The sequence below is a fragment of the Vidua macroura genome, chromosome 5 (genome assembly GCF_024509145.1).
Source record: "Vidua macroura isolate BioBank_ID:100142 chromosome 5, ASM2450914v1, whole genome shotgun sequence".
Taxonomy (NCBI): Eukaryota; Metazoa; Chordata; class Aves; order Passeriformes; family Viduidae; genus Vidua; species Vidua macroura.
Window position 1 is genome coordinate 64,070,593 of NC_071575.1, and position 22,855 is coordinate 64,093,447.

The 22,855-nt window shown below is 37.6% G+C and overlaps 1 long non-coding RNA gene across 1 annotated transcript; it reads left to right on the forward strand.

Annotated features, from left to right (window-relative positions):
• The first annotated feature begins 10,195 nt into the window (after nt 1-10,195).
• On the forward strand, nt 10,196-21,484 carry LOC128807562 (uncharacterized). The gene is made up of 3 exons (XR_008437195.1): nt 10,196-10,361; nt 11,720-12,038; nt 20,508-21,484. It is a non-coding gene; the product is annotated as an uncharacterized LOC128807562 (long non-coding RNA).
• Nucleotides 21,485-22,855: the final 1,371 nt, after the last annotated feature.

Here is a 22,855-nt window from a genome sequence, read left to right on the forward strand (position 1 = left end):
AACCTTCCCACTGACATCTGGTCCTATTTTCTGTATGATTGCACTGTAGCTTGGTAAACAGAGCTTCTTCAGAAAAATGTCACTAGTGTGAACTAAGTCCTTGCTTCACTTTGGGGTGTACAGTCTGAAGAACTCAAACAATTAAAGTATTTAACACTTTTTCAAAACTTCTAAGGTGATAAATATCTATGTAAAATGATAACTGGTATGGTTTGAAATGGCAAAAAAATGGAACTTTACAAACCAGTCCTATAATATAATATCTCATAGGTGTTTTTCCAATGTAAGCTCGATATTTACAGTATCCTCATTTGCCTAAATTAATCCTTGTTTTGTTTGTTAGATTCATTATATATAATTTCATGTTACAGATCTAAAAATCTTATCTGTATTAATGGTTAATGACCTGGTGGAGCTGGTTAATGACCAGGTGGAGACACCAGTAGACGCATTTCCATACTTAGCATCACTTCATGTAACTTTTAGTTCAATTTTCTTCAGAAACTTGCAAAGGTCTGTATTTCTAGATGTCTCAAAAGCCTGGACTGGAATGAATGTTATTAGAAGTTCCCTAACATGTTTTTAATGAAAAAAATCTTTGAAGTGCTATTGTGTTAAAAGAAGAAAGAGCCCAAAAGGAAACTTACATAAAGTCATTGAGGTCTCCAAATTTATTGACAAAACAAGAAACTTGTTCTTTAGAAGAAAAATAACAGTTTGAAAGGATAAATGGCTCATGAAGTGCTTGGTAAGTGCTGTATACTTCATGTAGCTATACGGGTACAAAGGCAGAGAGACAGAAAGAAGAGGCAACCTGCTGCCGTCAGTAAAGAAACTAATTATCCATGAAGCTGTTTGCATACCTGTAGTGAAAAGGATAGAAAGGAGTATCCTGAGGTGCATCAAGCACAGCATCACTGGATGCTCTAGGGAGGGGATTATCCCCCTTTGCTCTACACCAGGGCCATACAAGGAGAAGCTGAGGTGACCTGGTTTGTTCAGCCTGGAGAAGAGGAGACTGAGGGGAGACCTCATCACAGTCTACAACTTCCTTATGAGGAGAAGCAGAGAGGCAGGCACTGATCTCTTCTCTCTGCTGACCAGTGACAGGACCTAAGGGAATGGACTGAAGTTGTGTAAGGGAAGATTTAAGCTGGATATTAGGATAAGGTTCTTCACCCAAATGTTGTTTAGACACTGGAAAGGGGTTCCCAGGACAGTGGTCATAGCACCAAGCCTAACAGAGATAGGAGTGTTTGGACAACATTCTTGGGCACACAGTGTGGTTGTTGGGGCTGTCCTGTGCAGGGCTGGGAGTTGGACTTCCTTGGTCCTAGTGGGTCACTTCCAACCAGGATATTCTATGATTCTATGAACTATTGCATCCAAGTTTCTTGACTCTGGGTTGCAGTACCAATCACCTTACTACACAGGGAAGCCAGAGGAGAAAACACAACCACACACATCCCCATAAACCTGCTTGAAATTCTGAATATACTTAACCTAGTTACACAGTAAGGGACAACACATAAGTTGTCAGATAAGTACTGAGCTGCAGTAGCAAAATGTGATGAATGGCAAATAAGAGGCAAACTTTGTCCACCAGAAGAGGAGGACCTGCTCAGATACACAACAGCACTGCCCAGGCGCAATATCTGTACCTAGGGAAGAGGGGCTGGAGGAATCCTGCTCTCTCTCTCCTGCTTCTGCCCCTGTTCCTGCAGGGGCTGTGATTTTCCTTTGTACTTTATTGTTCTCCCCTTTGTTCTTTCATGCTTTTTTGGGGTGTACATTTTTACATGTAATTAGTACACAATTCATACAGTCTCTGCTGTGCCCAAGTCAGGTTCTGCCCAGATCTTGGGACTGCATTGCTTTAGCAAGCAATATACAGGAGCTGAGATTTCTGCCATTCCCCAAGAACAAGTGGTATTACCTTATACTTGTACCATCAGTTCCTCTGCTATTAACCTAGTCCTGGGATGATGGTATGGATGAGGTGAAGGACAGAAAGCTGATAAGCATCTACTGTTTAACACCAACAGATGTGTTCGTGTCCACTGAAAGTATCTTTCTTTTGTTCTTGAGATGGATAAAAATTCCAAATTTAGAGATTTTCATCCTTGAAAGAAATACAAGAATTAACTAAGAAACACAAGTGTTATAAATAAAAAAAAACCCACTTTAGATTAATATTATATTCTAGACATTTTAATAACAGGCAATTTTTTCATGTTTGTGTGTTTGAGGGGCAACTTACTAGAAGTGGTGAAGTGCTATAAACAGACTTAGCAGCCAAATGAAAATCAGCATGCAATGAATTTGGAGTGGAAAAGATTTACCATCGGCACATCTAAATACCAGGTGTGAATGACTCATGAACTCATCTAATCTCAGGACTGAATCACGACTCAGTAAATACCATGTGCCTTCTTCACACAAACAAAACAGTAAGAATCCTTCAGCTTATGACCCAAAGCAGAACAATTTATAAACTCCTTTGATGAGATGTTAGTTTCCATAGAGAGATAAGTAATTCAATGAAAAAGCATTGCTGACATTTATTACCAAGCAAAAGCATTTTTTTAATGTGAAATATTATGTCTCATCAGAGTACTCAGCATAGCTGGAAAAAATTAAGCAAACTTTTGAGTGTCAAAGCCCTTCTTCAAGTTTAAGATAGGCTAGGTACATTCTAGGGCTAAGTGGAAATTGAAAACATTTGTTCAGGCAGTCAGATATTGGTAAGGTCATCTCTGAGAGAAAAGGTGTTTGCTTCAATCTGTGAAGCAGATTGTATATTCTAAAAGGAAAGGGGCCAGGGAGCAGGGAAGAAGAGAGAAAGAAATAAGTATCATAAGGTAGTTATCTTCTGGATAATTTCTGTAACTATTTAGTAGAGGAGAAGAAAATAAGAACATGTCCTAAAAACAATACCAGTACTGAGTTTGCTTTTTTGTGTACCCAGTAGAATTATGAATCTCAGCTCCCTACACCACTGAAAAAAAATATGATTTGTCTGTTTCCTTGTAAGATAAAGTCTTAGAGATCAGAAAAAAAGTAATTTAACTGTTTTAGAAATATTAATCTTTGTTATATAGCCTCTTACAGATGTTTTGGAGTGCTCATCCAAACCCAAAAAGAACTGTGATATTGTAGAAAATTTCCAGTACACACAAAATTGCATAGGCTTGCAGATAGATACTGAGAGAACAGAAATGCTGTATCATGGAAGGAGAAATCCTATTCAAACTTTTCCCACCGGACTTGAAGATTTGAAATAATACATAGAGAACAGTGAGCAACATAGTTTTGCCTCTGTCAGTCTGCAAGGTTTGGAAAGGAGGTGGACCTTCACCACTACAGCTTTAGGGAGGTTAGAGAGCTGCAATGCCTGGAACAAAGGAGAGAAATCCAGATTCTTACTCAAACTTGAATCAAGTTTCAGAGGTGTCATCTCATGTTTCATTCAGATGCAGACAGTATTAAATTCAAAATCTTGTTTAGTGGCAAAGAAGAAGCATGCATTAGATTAATATAGAGCCAGGAAACTTTTGCTTGTGTAAACAAAATCTCAAAAGTTTAATTGTTATTATAATAGAACCATAGAATCATAGAATGATTTGAGTTGGAAGGGGCCTTAAAGATCACCAGGTTCCAACCCCCCTGCCATGAACACGGACATCTTCCACTAGAGCAGATTGCTCAAAGCCCAGTTTAACCTGGTCCTGAACTTTTCCAGGGATGGAGCATCCACAGATTCTTGGCACAGCATGTTCCAGTGCCTCACCACTCTCTGAGTAAAGAATATTTTCCCAACATCTAATCTGAATCACTGCCCTTTTAGTTAAAAACTGTTCCTTCTTGTCCTATCACTAGCTGTCCTTGTCAAAAGTCACTCTTACTTTTTTTTTTTTAAGCCCACTTTCAGTACCAAAGCCTTCTCTTCTCCAGACTGAATAATGCCAACATCTCAACAATGCCTGTCTTCACAGGAAGTGCTCCAGCCCTCTGATCATCTTTATGGTTTCCTCTGGATTCACTCCAACAGATCCACATTTTCCTTGTGCTGAGGACCCCAGAGCTAAATGCTGCTGTTCAGGTGGGTTCTCCCTCGCTCGACCTGCTGGCCATGCTATTTGTGATGTAGCCCAGGATAAGGTTGGCCTTCTGGACTGCAAGCACACATTGTTGGATCATGTCCAGCTTTTCATGCATGAGAACCCCTAGGTCCTTCTCCACAGGGCTCTTCTCTAGGAGTTTTTCTTGCAGTCTCATGCCTGAGACTGCCCAGCCCAAGTGCAGCACCTTGCACTTGGACTCGTTGAACTTCATTAGGTGCTCATGGGTCAGCTTCTCAAGTTTCTTCAGGTTCTCTTGGATGGCATCCTTTCCTTCTTTTGTGTCAATTGTACCACTCAGCTTCATGTCATCTGCAAACCTGCCGAAAGGTCACTTGACATGACTGTGATAAAGATATCACAGAGCACCAGTCCCGAGACAGAGCCCTCAGGGACACCACTCATCACTGGCCTCCACCTAGATAAGGAGACATTGACCAAAATTCTCTGGCTGTATCCATCCAGCCAATTCCATATCCACTGAATAGTCCACCCTACAAATCCACGTGTCTCTAGTTTGGAGATAAGGATGCGTGCGGCTTTATAGAAGTCTAAATAGATGACATTTGTTGGTCATTCCTTATTAACTGTGGCAGCAACTCATTCGTAACCCAGATCTAATTGCAAAGCCAAAAAAGAATACAGTTAGAAGACAGAAAAAAGTCTCAGCAATAGAAGTAAAAAATAGAAGTTAAAATTGCTATATATGTGCTTTGTTTCTACCCCTTTCCAGGTGTGATGCCCATCCTTACCCTGCTCCTCTGGCTCCTCAGACTGGCAGCTTCCTTTGGGGATTGGTAGGTAGTGGGTTGCCAGTATCTGGAGTCCTTTGTCATGGCAATGGTTTCTTCTTCCTCATGTCTGGATCTACGTAAGGCATATTGGGAGCCTTGTGGCAGACTTTGAATTGGAGGAGATAGTGACTTGGAACAGGCCACGTGTGGCACTGCCACTTACTTGGCCTTGCCTTTATCCAACTATACAGCAAAGAATTTCTCCTGAGACCATCTGCTAGGAACAGAGTTGTTTTCTCAGAAGAAAATTATATAACATCTCAGATGATCACAAGGGAAGGCATCTCTCCATGGATGGGATTTGCTTCACTTTTTGCAGCACGCTGTGGGAGAACCCATGCAGACTCCATCTGGAGCTGTACAGATACAGGCTGCCCAGCACCTAAAATCCAAAGGGATTTGCTCCCTGTCTGTAGTACTCTCCTTACTCTGCCTTATGAAGGCAGTCAGCTTATTAAAGCCATTTATTTTCAGGCCTTACTGAGGCTATCACATTACCCACCAGATGCAGAACATGGAGCCATTTCTAAATGTTTACTAGCATCCATTTGCAGCTTTCTGTCTTCATTATGTGTGCACATCCACACATTAATTTACTATGTGCTGTGATCTTTGTGCATGTTAAACAAAAAATACTAGATTTGTCTCTTCTTGTTACCTTTAAGACCACCTCTGTGCAGCTCCAAACTCATCACTGGTAACTTGAAACAAAGTTGTAGGTCAAGGCAAGACAGGCAGACAAGACAGAGAAGCCTCAAGCCTACAATGTTTAAATTCAGTAAAAAGTGTTAATAAGCTTCAATACTGCCTTTTAAGTATTTCCAGCAATTTTTAATTAAAAATATAGACAATTCTTTTGTTTAGTTACAAAAAAATTGTTCAAAAGTTGGCTTGTAATGCATAAATATGGCTCTTTTCAATTGTGAGAACATGATCATAATTATCACATCTAAGGTGACATAAAAATTTTTATATCTAAACAAAGTCTGTGGATAGGTATCTTCAAGACATTTGGAATTTGTTACCTCAAGTCTGTCCATACATTAGATTTCTGACTTGGGTCACTGATTAAAAATTCTGAAAGAAGAAACCATGGTAGATGTATAAAATGGCATAAAATGCAAAATAAATTTTGTAAAGATGGATAAATAATTTTGAGCTCATGCCACTAGAAGTTTATGGGATACAGTGGACAGTAGATCCTACTAATGGACCACATGAGAGAAGGAAATATAAAACTGGAATATGCTCTGAGTAAGATTTCATTTGAGTCAGCCATTAGAATTCTGGTAGGGAAAGGAGGCTCTTGGTTGGTCTTTGATTTTAGAAGTAGTAGAGACAGACCATGCTGTACCCAGTTTGGTGGTTTATCCTTATCATCAAACATATTCTAGACAACCTGGGATTTTGTCTTACAAGGGTTTTCCTCTGGCACCTGCTAAAAAGGCAGCCAGACTCTGAAAATAACCTGGCCTCAGGTGGGATTCAGGTGATGCACAGAAACATTTAGGAATGCATCCTTGCAGTGCTCCAGCTACTCAGGCTGTTCCCTTGCTTGAGCTTAAACAAGTTTATTTAATCTAGAGCTGTTCAGCAAAGTACTTTCTAGCAGAAAGGATCTAGCAAGATCCTTTCATGATCAAAATAATTTACCCTAGAAAACTCTCAGTTCTAAACAACTAACTGAAAATCAAAATCTAAAAAGTTTGGATGTTGGTTGTGTGGAAAATATTTATAATTCTGCTAAGTTATGGAACTAATAGAACTCATGTCAGCTAAATGTGTCTCTTTTTTTCAAGTTCAGTAACATACAAGTAAGCAGGTTGTTTGGGATTTATTTATAGGTTAAAATATTCCAAAATGAACAATAAAATGAAAGGCACAAGGAAAAGTACTGAGCATATTCAATTCATGTGGGCCATTCTGATTTGGTGCAAAATGCTGGCTTGAAGCATAGTTAGATTTACAGAAGAGGGATTTCTGTAATGATCATAGGATTCCAAAATCAGTTTTATTTTCTCTTGGTGTTTTCAAATTAATCCTGCAATCAAACATATTTTTTTAATCTATCAATGCAAAATATATGTCTGTTCTTTCACTAGCAGTTCATAACAGTTATCAGTACTTAGATTATCTCTCAATCTGAGGTTTCAATATATTAAGTAATTAATAAACTTTCACATTTACTGAAGTAAACTAAAATGAAGAACAAAGTCAAGGAAACAAAACTCTGGATTATGTCCTGGGTGTAACTACTTACATGACTAGTTTCCTATAGAAACTATAGAAACTTTGTTCCAAAGAACAAGCAAGTAAACTCCCCAAACCAGAGAGATTTAAGAAACATTCAAAACAGAAATAATTTTGCTGCTCATTACTACATGGGTATATTTTAAAATTCTGTATAGCAGTGTTAAAATCTGTATTTCTGCTTTCCTATTGAAACCACACATCCATGTTTTCTGGAGTTATGTCACCATCTCCTGGCAAAAAGGAGTGTTTGCAAGTAACTTTTATACATAAAATCAAATAGGATAGCTGTGTGCTTCCCCTGAAGTTCCCGCCTCCAGCTCATTTCAATTACCAGAGATCCCAATTGTCTGTTGTACATTAATGAGGGATGGAGGAGCAGAACTATACTATCTGCAGCTTTTTAATAATAAAAAAAAAATGAAACAAGAAATAGAAAAAGAATTTGTGAACTTTTTCAGGTACAGTTGCACTTTGTGGTCTGTGAGCAGAGCGACACATCCTCTTATTTGCAGTGTGCACAACGTTATGGTGGAATCCCTCAGTGAAAACAAACAGATTTTTTCCCCTTTTGCTTCCATAGTCAAGCCTTCTCTTCTTCCTTCATGACAGCATGGAAAAGTCAAATCCACATCCAACAGCCAATAACTAGGTACAGAAAATCAGTTTTGGTGTTAGAAAGTGTATGTTACCAGGATGTCATAAAGATTTCTGGAGTACTTATTATTCTGCTTCTTGCTTCAGTCTCCACAGTTCAAAGAACACAAGGCACAACCTTCTAAGGTCCCTTCTGGCAGAAATTTTCTTTTGATCCCGTGGATCCTTCAACAGCGTGATTCTACCAACTTTTATTAAAAAAAAATCTGAAATAATTTTATTGCTTATGGATCTGAGGAAAAATATTACAGGTGTACATAAACACAAAGAAACTGATGAGGGCCTGGTCTTGGGTTAATTTTTCAGACCTAGAGGTTGCTGGCAATGTTTTGTCACATCTCCACAGACACCAGTTGTCTGTTATCATGTCATGATGATAGTTGAATACAAATATGCTGAAGGATTGTCTGAGGATTTATTTTGATCTTTTATCTGGGGTTTGCCAAAAGAAAGTGAATGGCTGGTGTATGCAATAAAATACACAGCAGGGTCAAGTACCTTCATGAAAACTATTAAAAATGCTTTTTTCATTTGACTTGACTATGAGAGCATAAAAAGCAGTTAATGTTATAATGGTAATTTTTGAAAGGTACCTTTTCCCATTATTTCTAAAGCCTCATTCAGTCCTTCCAAAAATAACCCTTTACATGCAAATGATTCATTTAAAAAAATTGGGAAATACCACTTGCAATTCAGCAGGAGTCCTGGTTAGGTTTTTTTAATTATTTTATAACATCACTGCTGAAAATCTTGGGCTATCCACATGTCAAGCTTGTATAATGAACATTATGTGCTAACAAAGGACCTCAGAAATAAAGAAACTTGTGTACTGATTACATCTGATCTATGTTAAGTCTTTGCCTCAAAGTTCTTGGTCTAATGAATTCCCGGTTTATTTTAAATAAGACCAAGGTTTTAGTGAAAAAAATTAATTCAGAGAATTAGATACACTCACAGCCTTTGTTACTTTCTAAACCCAACATTTCTTCAGCACTGACACAGCTAAGAGAACATTTGTAAATATATGTTTTCACATAACATTTTATCTTATGAAAAAATGAATTTTTATGCTTCTAATTTTTTGCCTTAGAATTAAGGTTCAGACTAATTAGGGTAGCTTCTCCCTCTGAAATCTACTGCAAGTTCTAAAACTTGCTCTCTCTGGTCTGAATGATGGATGGGGAAACCCGAGAGCCATGTTGATGGCACTGCTGCCATCTGCTGCTGACTTTAAAATACACAACATTTAAAAGTCAGGAGAAAAAAAATCCGATATACAACTCAGGGTTAGGACTTCTGAATTTCACAAATCATTGTAAAATTTGTAAGAACTGCAGCTTACAACTTTATTTTAAATGGCATATAAATTTTTTTAACTGGTTTATTCTGGGTTGTCACATCACTGTCATTAATATTTAAAATAAGTGGAAATTAATAGAAGTGTCTGCACAAACAAATTTACCATAAAATGGTTATTAATGTTTTAGTTTATAATTTTATAAAAAATTCCTATTCTCTTTTTTCCCTAAATTTATCACCATATTTACATAGTTAAAAGGTAATCTTTCTGTCCTCACCCTCAACTGATATTTTCTAAGTAAAAATGATAAAACATATTTGTGAGGAATGCCCCAGATTTACGTAGCCCCTGGGTCCCCTGGGTTTTTTTCCTCAGAGAGTTTGCTCACTTGTTTATTCCTTATGCTTATATCTCTGGGCTCTTTCCGAGTCAGCATTCTTCACGCTCTTTTGAAGTTTGAATCAATGTTTTCAAAGAGTGGCTGGACTATATTTGACACTGGAAATGGATCACAGACACAAGACTACTATGATTAAAAATTAATATTAAAACCCAGAACACACGGGAACCTCGGGAATAATTAATACAATTTTTTTCAAGCAAAACAGCTATCTAATATAGTTATCATTATTGTGCAAGTTAACGCAGAACTATGTCAGTAACTTCTACACAAAAAAAGTTCTACATGAACTTTCCATATGCTTTCCTACTTTTACTGTCACCTATAAAGATATGAAATAGTAAATTCTTAAAAAACATTTTTACAGTAACGGTTAACATCCAATTCTGACAAACCACATTTGCAGTGTTAGAGTTTTGAGACAGATTAGTTCCTCAGCTACTCTGGATTTTGAGCAATGCTTTGAATGCCACAGGGAGGGCTGCCCCGGACCGTGTCCCGTAGGGTGACCCGCGGGGTTGGCAATGTTACCATCCCAGACCCCACGAACCGATCCCCCAGCCGACCAGTCAACAGTGCCCAGATGAAGTAATCTTCCTCACCAGGAACAAACGGGAGCGCACTCCGTGTAGAGTTCCACTTGGGTTTTATTTGAGGGTTGAGTAGAGGGTCCACAGGGGTAGGATGAAGGTAGGCTGGGAGGGAGGCAGATGAAGCAGGAGGGAGACAAACCACAGGAGAAGGGATCCAGGGACGGAGCACAGGCTGACAGCAAAAGCCGAAGCAGGAGCTGAGAACCCCGGCCGGGGGTGGATAAAAAGTATATAAACCAGGGGAAGGTAGGAGGGGACAGGGTACAATAAACCAATAGGGATAAGGGTAAAAGGAGGAGTTGTGGTGGGGTGATATACATTAAACCAATGGTGTAACATGAGGGGAGTGACTGTAACACGGAGCCAATGGGGGAACAGGGAGAACAGAATTTTCTGGGCTGTGGGAGTGAGTCCCGGGTGACTGGCAGGTAGCTATTAACATGCGGGAGCAGGGAGCCTCGGGAAATCGACACAGTTACTCACTTTAACTTAAACAAAAGTATTGTCCCAAGGCATCCCAGGCCTGCTACCTTCAACACCAACTTCCACACCGCAGGCCCTGCTGACATGAGAGGTTTGAAATTGGTGCTGTCATATGGGCACTGCCCCATTGGGTTAATTTAGCCAAGGCACTTCAGCCACTCTTCTTGGCTTCTGTCTTTAATCATGCAACTTGGAGGCTTGGTGAACAAGCTCTACATGCTGAGCTGGACTCTGCAAAGGGTGGTTGACGACAACCTTTAACTTTAAAGAGTACCTTTAAACACCTTTAACTTTAAAGAGTAGTAATTTAAATTGGTATGATTGGAAAACACCAATCTGGTGAGTCAGATTTCTGCTGTAGGAGTGTAAAGCATTTTCTCTGACTCAGCAATGCTCCAGTTCCCAGACAGACATTCAAAACCAGTGATTTCATGCCTGGCCCATATATAAGGCCCTGTGTCCACCCTCAGCCCTGGAGGACCAGAGTGCTGGGGAGCAGGGTAGAGCAGGGTAATGGCCTGCTAAAGTCACCAAAGAAGAAAATCCTATTTTTCAGACCTTCATGAGAAGCAAGTAAGAAAGAGGTGTATGAACTATGATCCCCCACACTTCAGATGAGTGCCTAGTTGCTGTTGAATGAATGAAAATACCAACTTCTCTCTTTCAGTCCACTGTAGGTGTCTAAGACCACCAAAAGATTTTTAACTTTTACACTTGAAAAAGACAAACTGCCTCTCTCCAGCCTGGAGTTTAGTGCCTTAATCTTTAAAATGTAGCAACTGTTCTTTGATAATCAAGAGAATACAGAGTTAAAAAAAAAATAAAATAAATGGTGGGGTTCTTTTTCTTTTGAATTTGAAAACATGCCACAATTTTTTCAAGGTTTTAAAATAATTTTTTATTTTATAGCTCTTTATATTGATCCACACAGAACCTCTCTGATTCCTTCTTGTATGCTTGTAGTGTAGATAGAACGTGTATTACAGTCATTAAAATAAAGATTGAATTTTTGTGCAATTGGAAAATGGCATGAAACCACTAGGGACTTGTAATTATTGACTAGATTTATTCCAAGGAAAACAAGTCACTGGTGTTATCATTTTTTTCCTGTCTATAAGCAGAGGCCTCAGGAGTACAAGCATAGTATGACACCAGGGGTCCTGAGGGCATGAATCCAAATCCTGTCTGCTGTACTGCTGCTCACTGAAGGGATGCAGCTCTGAGAGCTGGGCAGAACCTGGCTCAGACACAGCTGAGACAAAACCAAAAGTACTCACTGCATGAAAAACACCTCAGAAAGCATGAAAACACAAAGGGCATAACAAGAAGGCATAAAGGGCAGCTACAGCTCCTGCAGGCACAGAAAGCAGAAGAGCGGGAACAGGATAGTTCCACTCTTGTTTCTCTGGCTAAGGATGCTGTCCCTGGGCAGTGCTGTTGGTATGTGCAGCAGTTCCTCCTCCTCCTCCTCCTCTTCCTCTTCCTTCTTCTCCTCTGATAGAGAGCAACAGTTTCTCTTTTATGTGCCATTCCCAATATTTTGCTGCTGTAACTCAGCAGTCATCTCCAATGTGTTATCTTTTACTATGTAACTAGGTTAAGGATATCAGAATTTTAAGCAGGTGTGTGGGCATGTGTGGGTATGTGTGCGTGTGTGTGTGTGCGTACATTTTCTTCTTCAGCCACCCCACGCAGTAAGGTGACAGCACAGTGCTGAATCAGAGTAAACTTGGACGCATCAGACCTTAAATGAAATCAGACAGCGGTGTTAAAAATTCTACTGCTTGATATTGTTACTTAGGGTTGCTACAGCAGGAGGGTTTTTAAGAGCCTCAGAAAAACAGAAAATACTGGTGATTATTTTCACTTGCTGCATTAACATCTGTCAGTGATATTAAAAACTGAAAGCATCAGTTTGAAACTTTCAAGTCTTGGTGTTCTTTTCCCAAATGCTAAGCACTGTTTAAAAAAAAAAAAAAATGGAACATGTTTTACAGAAAGTATTTCTACTGTCTGGAACATGCACAAAGATGTGCCCATAAAATTTTTTCACAGTAATGAATGGGTATAAGGAATCATTTATCCCACAGGCATCAGACCTTATAATATTGTTATATGGCTCCTTCATTAACACTATAATTAAAGATTTTTTCTCTTTCTCTTGACTCTTAAGTTGACCTATATACTAACAACTACTTCATTATTAAGCTGATGATATTATGTGATTAAGCCTTGCCTTTGAAAGCTTATTATAATGATTAATATTGCTCTTTGGAGTTCTATGTGGGCACATTGATTAATTATGCCCTGAAATATTTATTCTTTATGTTGATCATACTAAGATGTATAAAATAAGGTTAATGATAGTGATAAACCTAATTTCACCCTCAATGACTCTTTTGAGAAGCCTTATGCCAGTAAAGCAGCATATATAGTCTGTAAAATTGTATTGAACTTAAAGATTTTAATAAGCATCATAGCAGGAATGAGAAAATAGCTCTTGCACTAAACACTAGCTTTTACTTTAGAAAATCTTATGTAATTTTGAAGCCTGTTTATTGATTTCAATAAGCTTTTAATGTATACAGGCTACTTTTTCCCTTCTAACACATCATTAGGAAAGCACAGACTTGCTTTGCTATTCTCATGTAAATTGGTATGCAAATTTGCTGTGATCCACATCACCAGTCACTGCTCTTTCAGGGACTTAAGCCACATTTCCTTGGCATGCATGCACTACCCATTTTTTAGAGTAAAGTAATTCAGTAATATGATTCTTTCTTATTCCATGACTAGCAATATTCAGTCAATTAAAAATCTATTTTTACACTGTATCTGAAAAAAACATTAAAAGAAATTGCCTGTTTGGGTTTCTGTGTGTGTGTGTTTCTGAGCTATTAGAGTGTATGCTTTACATGTCTTATGTCTTTTTACTATACTAGATGTTTTGAAATATGCTCATAATTATTGAAAACCCATAGACTTGCTTATCAGAGAAAGTCTGGCCTTTCAGGAAAACAACAAAAAGAGGTTTGTTTCAGATAACTTTAAGTGTCACCACAATGCCCTGAACAGCTCAGATCAATCCTTTTTTTTGTGACTGATGGTAAGCAAAGTCAGTCTGTAGCTATGTTTTTTTTTTTTTTCCCCGAAGCAACATCATAGAGTATTGATTAGTCTGTCTGTTGTGAACAAGTGATTTCAAACTATGTACAGGATCTATTTTCATTAAACCATATCACTCTTATGTGCTTACTAGGCACTGCTATTCCTCCTACAACTGCAAGCTCCTTGGCTTCAAATTTTGTGATGACAGTTCGGACTTTTTTTTTTACCTAAATTTAAATGCCTACAATGCAGGCCTCTAAATCTGTGTTGGTCTTCTGTGGTTGAATATACAGTTAATCCAATCTAAGGAGCTGAAGAATCATCACCATATGCTTGTGGGAGACAAGGAGTGAACTAGGTTAGGGGATCCTCTCTGTGTGATATACACCACACCTAGAAAGAAAAAACTCTGTTGAGCATCAGAGCAGAAACACCAATATTAGCTGAATAAAGATTACATCAAGTGAACTTTAGTAGAGAGAAAGAGCTGTTGAAAAGTTTGCATGCCTCAGTCCTTTTATCTATAATACAAAAATGAAAAGAAGACAACAATACTAAATTCTACTGTGCCCTGAAGTCTCTCTAGATAAGATTGAGAACAGAATATAGGTCTAACAAAGTGAGTTTTAGCTTTCAAGAAGGTAATTTTTCCATATTACGTCTTCTGAATGCCTAGGATGAAGGAAGAATGAAGTGCCTCCAGGTTGCAAAGTCTCTGAATTCTCAAAGCCATTAATGAAAATGACCCCAGTATTACCATAGTGAACTAGAGCAGAGATTGCAAGAGGCTCTGAGCAGCTGCCCAAATGTGTTCAGCCCAAATTTGCTTCAAAAACAACATGAAAGCTCCAGACACTTGCTGTCAAAACAACTGCTTAATGTCCTTTAGTTGTAGCTTCTGTTCTGACCTCCTCTCTTTAGATATACAAAATTATTCTAGCTTTTATTAATTTGATTTTCAGAACACAGAGTTAAAATGTGATTTTCTTTTATTTGATTTCCTCTTAGAGGAAGAGACTGAATAAGGCCTATAATTTACAAAGGAGAGATGAGCAAGTCACAGTAACTTGAAAACCTTTGTAAAGAGGCTTGTAACTTTCTTCTGCTTCAGCTCCTCACCTTTAAAAAACAGGAATAGCATTTCCCTGCCATCTGCAGATTGAATGGATGAAATAGATGGTAATTTTTTTATAATAATTTTTATTGTTCTTGAAAATTGGTAAAACATAACTTTCTGAGAAATTAGAATTTCCCTTGTATTATCATAAAGATACAGAAATGTCTTCGCATTATCAGGACTTACTTTCAAATGGCCTCTGTCCATCACCACAGAAAAATCTAAAAGTATAATATTTTTATTCCTCTATATTTTAAAATGTCAGTCAAGCAAAATTCATTTAAGTTAGATATGGAAGAAGCAATTGTGTGTACAAGACATTAGAGTTCCTTCTTGTAGCATTTGCAAAGAATGTCTATAATCATCTACAGAGCCCTTAAATCCTCAGTTTAATAGAATTTTTCATGTTTGTATGACAAACTGGAGATCTGAATTATTAGACAAAACCACTAGTGGTTTTCATTAAGCATATGTACATGGAATAATTTCAAAAATTAATTTAATACTTCATTGGAATATTTAAAAATAATAAAGAATAAATTAATCAAGGACTTTCTATGTATAATAGCAATTAGAATCACATTAAAAATTAGAATCACAGTGAAAAGACCACTTTTAGAAAGTTTTGGAGAACTTTCAGTAGGTGTACCATTGGGTCATTGCTTAAATATTGTACCTTCTCTCATAAAAAGAGGACTAGAGGAGTTTTTTGCCTTACATTAGTTCCATTACTCTTTCAACATAAAGTTGCAGCTCTTCTTTGTCCGCTTGACCTTTTCATCCCACTTGTAGCTGACTGTCCTGCTGTCTGTTTATTTTTGGCTTAGAGGCTCCTTAAGCAGGAGAGATGATGTAGGGCTGTGCAGCAACTTGGATCTCTGTGCCTTTGCCCCACTAAAGCTGTTCCCTGCAGCCTGATCCTGTTTTGGTACACAGCTGGCCCCAGCCTGCTACATCAGATTATTTAATCTGAGATGTAGGACTTCACATCTACTTTTTTGGACTGCATGGGTTTCCCATCAGCTCATTTCTCCTGACAGTCAAGGCTCCTCTAGATAGCAAGGACCCTACCAACATTCTATTGATCCCAGCTCCCAATATGCTGTCAGTGTCTTCTAGATTTATCTTAGCTGTGGCTGCTGAACTGCAAATACCAAGAACTTTCTGAGATTTGACAGTCTGTGCTGAGAAAAAAATTATATTTCGCTTTTTTACTTGTGCTTAAAAATCTTATCTGATACTGTATCACTCAAAAATCCTGATACAGTAAATGAAATTCTGAAGGACACAGCAATATAGATCTTTTGGAAAGGTCAAAGTAATGGCCACTCTATTGCAGCAAAATGACCAACGTGTTCAAGTTAGAAGCTATCCTTCTTCTGTCAGACCTACAGTGTCTGAGTCCTTGTCTGCAAACAAACATACCATCTTAGCTATGCTGATACAGATAAATCATCCAACTATTACTATGTGCTTGGGGTTTTTTCACAGTTTAAAATGATGCATGCTGGTATGACAGATTTGGACAATTTTTTAAAATTTGTAACTGCTTTTTATTACATTATTTTGCTTATTGTTGTGGCCTAAATTCATTAATATCCTTAACTGATGGACTGAAATTTGTGTCATGTGCATGCTTATAAAGTATGGTTGGAAAAGAAGCATTGTGTTCTTTTTGCATCAGGTGTGTCAGGAAAATCACCTTTAAAAAGTAAGAGGAGTTTCCTAATTTCCCTTTATAGATACACATGAAATGAGAGTGGTCCTGGGGACAAGGACTTGGGAGTCCTGGTGGTTAAAAACTGGATGTGAGCTGGCAATAGGCACTTGCAACCCAGAAAGCCAACTGTGTATTGGCTACATCACAAGAAGCTTGACCAGCAGGGAGGGAGCTGTTTCTGACCCTCTGCTGAGAGCCCCTCTGAAGCACTGTGTCCTGCTCTGGGTCCCAAATGTAATGTGTGTCTGCTGGAGTGCATCCAAAGGAGGCCATCAGCATGGTCAGAGGGCACATCTGGGAGGAAAGGCTGAGAACTCATGTTGTTCAGCCTGGAGAAGAGAAGGCTGTGAAAAGATATTAGAGCAGCTTTTCAATACTTAAAGAAAGATGAGGACAGCCTTTTTGCTAGGGCCTGTAGCTGTAGGATGAGGTGATACAGTTTCAAACTATAAGAAAACATTTAAACTAAGAAATAAAAGGATAGATAAAAGGAAGTTTTTTTTTTTTTTTTTTCAATAATGGGGTTGACACACTGGAACAGTTTGCCTAGAGAGATGCTAGGTGTCCCATCGCTGGAAATATTGAAGGTCAGATTGGATGGGGCTCTGAGCAACCTTATGTAGTCAAAGATGTCCCTGCTCATGCCCCTGTCCTGCAGGACCTTGAAAGGTCTCTTCAATACAAATTATTTTATGATTCTGTGATTCTATGAAAAGAATAAAGTTGAAGATATATGTTGAAGATAGTCTTGCTGGAGTTCCAGAGAGACTTGTCCTCACAGCCAGAATGCTAAGCTGAATCTCTATGTATGTTTTTCAGTAACTTCTTTCTCTATGAATTATAAGTCCAGCCTATTTTAAAAACATTCCATGAACTTCCCAATTTCCAGTTTTACATCATAGCTTCTAAGTTAAACCCTGCAAATAGCAATGTGAGGAAATAGCTCATGCATACTTTGCATGAGCTAAGTATGCTCATGCATACTGAGCTCTCTGAGTAAATAAACACATATTTTTTTGTTAAATATTTTTAATTATTTAAAAAGAAGCATACTATTTAATCATTCTTTCTGTGTCTGTACAGGGACTCTGGGATTTTCTGTCTGTAAACTAGTTTCCTGGAGCTAAATTCAGATAAACCTACAGCTTCCACAGCAGATAATTCCAGACAGCTCTCTCTCCATTAACACTTCAGGAATGTTTCCTAACCATTTCCAGAGGGCCAGTATGCTGAGCAGGAGCTTTCTCACCAAAATAAAAGAGGATGCCAAAAATTTGGGCTAAGTGTGGGGTGAAGTGTTTGTTGTAGTCTTAACTATTTTCTAAGAGAGAGGTACCCAAAATACCTTGAACTCATACCTTAGGCATTGGGGCCTAGGGCAGGCTCTGGGAAGTCAAATTTCTTTCCTGATGGGCATTAACAAAAGCCAGCCTGTGTCAGTTCTGTAGCAGATGGGCTAATGTAAAAAAGGGCACCTCTGCTCTTGAGGCATCCTCAAAGTTGTTGTCTATTTCTTGTTACATTATTTGTTGAGAAAAAGGCATCAACTCACGGAAAAAATTTCTAGTCTATATCTTCAGGTGCCAGACTAAAACAGCAATTTATTTCACTTAGGGAGCATGTTTGGGGGTTTTTAAATTATTTGTGTCAATAGGGAAACTATGCAAATATAATGAATATAGATCTAGACATGGCTCAAAAATACAGTCTTAATGGGAAAGCACCACAGATGTTATACTAGTCAGGTAAAATTCAGTACTACAAAAATGACTGCTTTAAGAAAATGATGTCTTGTTTATAATAGCAAAGTCTAAAATATATTGTTCCTGGAAACCTTCTTTCTGCTGGAGGAAAGAGGCAGAGAAAATCTTTCTAGGATTTATCATATTCTTTCTTATTAGGTCTCCATCAGGAATTTACAAGGATACAGAGTTAGGCTACATTTTTAATTCACCTTTTCTTTACATTGAGGAGACAAACCCCTGGATATTCCTAAACTGTGCTGTTGTATGCACTTATATTTGTTGCCTATATAGGATGCCAGAGATGAAACTGTATGAAGATATCAGCAAGCTGAATGTGGTTCTGGCTCTGACTTGTTTGGAAAAAAGCTCTGACAAATTAACAATTATTTATTTCAAAATGAAGTGTGGGAGAAGAGTTATACCCTGGGAGGTTAGCTAATGCTGAAATAGGACAGAAGAGTATAGGCAGTGTGTACAGAAGCACCATAAAACCACTGTGGTCAACAAATGGGAAATGTAAACCAGCAAAATAGTTTTTAATGTTAATTAGGAAAAAGAAAGCAAACCACATATTTTAAATATTTATTTGTCAGACTGGGATAACAGCCTTTATAGAGCACAATTTGCATAAGTTCTCAAGATACATCCTGTATACAATCACAAAACCATGGCATGGATTTATACATAAAGTGAAAACTGGGACAGATTTACAAGCATTTTTATACACTCTCATACTGCTTTTGTTTCAGTTTTTATAACTTTTAGAACTCATCTGTTTTATTTTCATTTTTCCTGATGATTCTGGAAGCAAAATGAAAATGAAAAGAAATTCAAAACAAAATGAATATCAACAAATCACCACCTATGCATGCAACATTCATTGTGAAAACATTACATTTGCCCAAGGACTAATCTTCTTTTTTTGTTGTTTTTTTGCAGGGTTTTTTTTTGGTATTTTTTGGATTTTTTTAAACATTGTGTCTGCTGTACGCATTGTCTGTAGCATGACAGCACACACGTTAGTCAGCCATTGTTGAGCACCTGAGCACATCACTGAACATCTATAAGATACAATCAAATAAGGACACACTCACATGCTTGGATGTCAAATGGAGTTGACATAATTTAAACTCAGTTTGTTTTACAAAAATGTATATTTATTTACAGGGTAACAAATTAAGAAAATGACTCTCATCAAATCATCTAGTTTTAATTATGGATATCTATATATACTATAACTTTTGAGCTCATCAATATATTTGCTTATTAATTTTTTTCAAAATAATAAAACAGAACATATAGAAAACATTAAAATGTTTCTATGGTTTAAAGAGAGAGTATCCGGTTTCACTTATTCTTCCTATTTTCCTTCTAAAGGCAATATGTATTTATAAAGATCAATTCATCCTACATGCCAGGTGTACAGAAAATTCACAGGGCATGTAGGACTAGTGTTTAAATATAATGTAGGTGGATACTTATGCTAAATTTCCTCTCTGTTTAATTACCTTTATAAGTTACACTCACACTAATTTTCTCTGCTATTCACATAGGTATGTACATATCTAGATATATACTCAAATAATGAATCTGGGACATTCAACATTGTAGCAATGAAAATAAACTAGTTAAAAATAGTGTCAGTTATGATTCAAATAATAATTTAAAAATATACTATTAACATCTTTATGATATCTCCATGAAACTAAATCCTAATTAAATAATCTCTATTGGACTCACACTAGCTTACAATATAATAGATGTCTTCTTTTTCTTCATCATCATTCTCAAAGTATGAATCAATATCAGCTGGTTACCAGCTACCATATCCCACAACGTAGCCATGCAAATATCCAGCATCCAGAAAAATAACACAAATATTTCCTAGGTTTGATTTAAAGCCAGTTCAAGTCAGCAGATTGGTTGTTACTTACTTAAACTGGTTTTTGGTTCTTCCATACAGGATCCATGTAATGTAAAACTGTGGGTAATAATAAAGAAGCAGCACTCATTGCCCCTGGATACTATCCCTTTAAAGTGTAATGAGAAAGAACTAGCTTAACATTCATCATAATAACTCTCATGTCTAGTTTTAAACTGGGAAAAAAAAAAAAAAAAAGCCTGTTTGCTGCTCATTTTATGCATACTAACAACAATGATAATGTTATAAATCCCTGTCATTTGTAAACACTCACACTGTGCTTTTGCTCATTTTTCAGCTTGTTTCCACTCTACAAGGCTTGAACTAAGAAGCAGCTTCAATTTCTGTTTTCTCAGAAGATTTATGAATTAAAAGAGTTAAATGCCTCTGCTATTGCCTCCCTGCAATATGTATCTTCAAAGCAATCATAGAAATATGTGAAGTCATTAATAATCAATCACTCAGAAATGATAAAAGCTGTTGCCACATCTAAGCACATTTGGCCAGATAAAATAAACAAAAATTAATGAAAAAGAAAAAAAATATACTGAGATATATACAAAAACGGTAAAAAAATACTAATAGTCCTTGTTTGATTGTTTTTTTTAAAAAACATTGTCATGAGAGTTTTTCCTGACTTCATTCATAAAACAAACAAACAACAAAAAAGGAAACTATGCATTCAAACATGAATCTGTGTTGCATAGAGTGATTTCAGTACAACCTAGAAATTTGGTCAAAAAAAGGAACTTGGCACACTTTGGTGGCATTCTCTGACCTCTGCATGATGCTGCCTCAGAAAGCTGAGTGTGTGTGCCCAGGTGTGACACATGCCCACCCCAGGTGACACCGAAGGAGATCCATCCTTGCTGCAGCTGGCCAAGGCAGTGCTGTGTTCCTCACAAACTCTACTCTTTGTGTTTCATGACAGGAGTCCAAAACTGCCATTTCAACATGCTGAAACATTCTGGGTGTTGTTCAGAGAACCAAAGATGCTTGAATTAAACCAGTTGCCAACAGGTGATTAGCCTCAAAGGCAGCTGTCCCCTACAGCCGCACTCAACAAAAGTATTCAATAAAATATCGGCCACATTTGTATGAGTGTGAGAGCAAAGCACGCCTGGCCACGTTCTCAGCTACAGATGATGATTACAGGCTTCCAGTCAGGCAGCCAGAGACTGCTCCTTCCACTCAGAAATCTCCATAGCAACTACCAGTGCAACTTGCTGCCTTCATATCAAATCTTAGCAAGAGCAAAATCACCAGCAGTTTGCACAAAATTGCACACCTCATGGCTTGCACTTCACACAGATTTTTTTTTTTTTTTTTTTGCAGATCTTTTTTCAAAGTACAAACACAGTATAGTCATCAAGAATGCAAGATAACCCACCAAGAGAGCAACACATATGTCAAATGTATCCACACAGGATCTTTTGTTTCAGTTGGGGATTTTTTTCTTGGACATATTTTCTTATAAAAAACATATACAACATCAAAACATAGAATTTTTTACAATAACTCCAGAGGACTGTTCTTAAAATATATGAGAGGTAGGGGTATACATATACTGGTGAAAGCATAAAATTCAACATTAAAGCACACACCCTACTTCCACTGTCAGTGATGTTAGGTTTTAAGACAGCTAATAAGATTTTGGTAAGACAGCTCTGCTTGCAAGTTAAGCAGGCTACCAGCAGGTTATGAACAACAGGAATTTCCTTGGTGTGTGTAGCATTAATAGCATTTTCATATTCCCGTTCCATTCTGATATCTTAAGTTGATAAACATAAACCAAAAATTGTATGTGGGAAGTGTCACCAGATTAAATGGCGTAGCTTTTTCACAGCCAATCCAGTTGCTTAATAACCTAAGCTTTATTTTTTTCCTTTTTTTTAAAGCATATAATATTTTCCAGAAGAAGATTTTCACCTGGTCTTGCACAACCAGTGGAAGTATACTATATATATTCAGAAAATATAAGACAATGTACATCAAATAATTTCATGAAAACTGGAATGTCTTTTTTGGGCCAGAAAAAATGACATGCAGAAATTTGTTCATTTTCCTTTTAAGTATGCAAAGGTCATGAGATCATATTTCCAGGGAAACTTCTTTTTATGGAAGCTGTGAAATATTAAATGACTTCTGAGTAACATGGGAGTTAATACCATTGATCCTTGGGTTTTAACAAACTTGCTGTACTTTTAGGAATGGGAGGAAAAGCTCTCCTTTCTTCAAACATGGTACAAGGGAAAATACAGCAACCAGCCTAAGCCATGCCTGGCAGCAGTTTCTTCCCAAGTGAGCTAACTGCTTGGCTTCAAACCCTTGAAAGAGGGATTTTATGCTTGGAAGTGCTGACACAGACTTAGAAGTTGCAAGTTACCTTCTTATTTCCTTCTTTCCTAACCAAGAAGCCATGCTGTTGAGTGGATTATACTCAGACATTCACCTGAGATAGCAAGAGGATATTCTTCATTCTGATGCAGCAGTTCTGATGCCCTGCTGTCCCTTCCCCTTAGATTTCAAGTGTGTCACTAGTGTTGATCCAGAGCCCTGCATCAAGAGGGTCACTGTTGGCATGGTGGGGCTGCTGCTCCCAAGTGCCCACAAAATAGCCTAGAATTCATAGTCCTTCTACAGTTT